Here is a 2398-nt window from a genome sequence, read left to right on the forward strand (position 1 = left end):
TTTGTTTCAATTCCTATAACCTACTTTAAGTCTACGGGACCTGCCTGGCCTCTTAACAGTCCAGGCAGAGTTGTTATTACTGTAAAGTTTTCTAAATCAGTAGCACACATGTGTGTCACTGTTACCTGGGATTGTTTACCTGAAAACACAGTGGTTACGCATTTTTATTTCCCAAAGGGGTTTTTATTGATATAACCAGTGTGACCCAAGTGTGACTGTCTCTGACTTGGGACCAATGATGGAGACTATCGAGTCCCTTTGGGGGCCTCCGTCTCTGTGGTACAATCGGTTAGCACGTTCAGCTGTTAACCGAAAGGTTGGTGGTTCGAGCCCACCCAGGGACGGCTCTTTCCATTTAGGTTCCATGGTGTAATGGTTAGCACTCTGGACTCTGAGTCCCTTTGGGGGCCTCGTGGGATTTCCTCTTGTTCGGGTATCAGTGGCTTATTTTTATTAAAGTTTTATTTATTTATTTGCCAGAGAGAGGGAGAGTACAAGCAGGGGGAGCGGCAGGCAGAGGGGGAAGCAGGCTCCTTGCTGAGCAAGGAGCCCAATGTGGGGCTCCATCCCAGGACCCTGAGATCATGACTTGAGCTGAAGGCAGACGCTGAACTATCTGAGCCACCCAGGCGTCCCTCGGCGGCTTGTCTATTAGTGGGATTATGTTTTATAAAGAGGTAAATATTTACAGTGAGTGATTCAGTGTGGTCTATGTGTGGGTTTCCTTCCTGTAGGTACATTGACTCTAGAAGGTGGGTGGCTTCTGTTTCTCTGCCAGTCTGAGTGGTTTCTGGGGTTTCTGTCTGGGTTCTGTTGTTAAACTAGTTTACAGAGTGGTGGTCTGAACAGCTTAGGGGGCCAGTAGGGCTGTGCCGATTTAGGTCTCCATGGTCCACTGGGATTGGGTCCATTCACATCACGGGCCAGCCTGTTGTGCCTTCTGCGTGATTGTCTGATCATTTCCTCAGAAGCTCTTAGCAAGTCAGCCAGTTCTCCTGTGTCCCGTCACCTGCAAATACTGAACGTAATACTGTTCCGTCCTCGGGGGCGCAGCTTTGCGGATGACCTGAATTTTCAGTGGCTTCTGCGTGTACCAGCGAGGTGTCTGTCCCCATGACAGACGACCGTGAAGTGTTCTCACTCTGTCATCAGAGCGTGCCCTGCTGTTCTCCCTGGAGATGTTTTATAGGATATACTGTGTCAGCCACAGGCCCTCTGAGGGTCCAGGTTGCTGCCAGCCAGGCAAACAAAGATGTTGGTCAGTGAGAATGATTTTCTCCACGTGCTCTAAGGTTTTGATTAAGTTGAGGCAGTCATGGACCGAGCTGCACAGTCTCTGCTCCTGGAGGATCAGATGTGTTCCTCCTTTGGTCCATCCATCTAATAGCCATTGGGTTTCTGTGGCCACATCAGTTTGTTGGAATTCTATTCCAATTTTTGTCATTTCCGTTCCGGTGTCAGTTCTCACTTCAGGGACAGACTGGTTCCATATTTGTTAGTTTCTTCCATGGGTGTACCTCGGAGAGAGGGCGGGTTTGGCCCCAGACCACTGCAGCAACACAGACACCACAGCCACGCGAGTCCAGTGAGCGTTTGGATTCCCTGCCCAGAAATGTTTCTCCTATATTGTAGTCTACTGAGTGCGCAGCATGTCCATGAAAACAGTGTTCACACCTTAATTTGCAAATGCTTCGTTGTAAAAAATGCTAGCCGTCATCCAAGTTTTCAGTGACTTGTGATCTGTGTTCTGGTGGAGGGTCTCCCCGCGATGCCAGTGGCTGCTGGCCACCAGGATGGCGCTGGTGGAAGGTGGGGGTGGCCGTGCCAGTTCCTTCAGCTAAGACAAGAATGACGTTTGTCCTGTCCATGGACTCTTCCTTTCACACGTGATTTCTCTGCAGCAGGTGGTGCTGTTTGATCGAATTTTACCCACAGCAGACCGTCTTTCCATATCGGAGTCCATCCTCTCAAACCTGCTGCTCCGTCTGTGTGATGTTCTAAGTCCCCTCCCCTGTGTCGCTCCACGAGTCTGCACCGCACCTTCACCAGGAGTAGATTCCATCTCAAGAACCCACACTCTTTGCCCCTCCACAAGAAGCACCTCCTCGTCCCTTCGAGTTTTATCCTGAGATGCAGGGAGTCGGCCCCATCTTCAGGCTCCAGCTCTCATTCTGGTTCTCTTGCTGTTTCCACCCCATCTGCGGTGACTTCTTCCACTGGTCTCCACCTCCTCACCGTCGTGCATGAGGGTTGGAATCAACCTCCTCCAATTCCTGTTCATGTTGATAGTCTGACCTCTCCCCGTGAATCGGGAATGTTCCTATGGCATCTGGGATGGTGAATCCCTTCCTGTTGACTTTGCCCAGGTCCCTCAGAGGAATCACCACGGCAGCTGCAG

The 2398-nt window shown here is 50.6% G+C and overlaps 1 non-coding gene across 1 annotated transcript; it reads left to right on the forward strand.

The window, feature by feature from the left end:
- Positions 1-270: 270 nt before the first annotated feature.
- Positions 271-344, forward strand: TRNAN-GUU (transfer RNA asparagine (anticodon GUU)). The gene has a single exon. It is a non-coding gene; the product is annotated as a tRNA-Asn (tRNA).
- The last annotated feature ends 2054 nt before the right edge of the window (positions 345-2398 follow it).

Source organism: Eumetopias jubatus, unplaced genomic scaffold, assembly GCF_037043125.1.
Source record: "Eumetopias jubatus isolate StellerSeaLion01/CBP00866 unplaced genomic scaffold, mEumJub1_p1.0 scaffold_16, whole genome shotgun sequence".
In the NCBI taxonomy this organism is placed as follows: domain Eukaryota; kingdom Metazoa; phylum Chordata; class Mammalia; order Carnivora; family Otariidae; genus Eumetopias; species Eumetopias jubatus.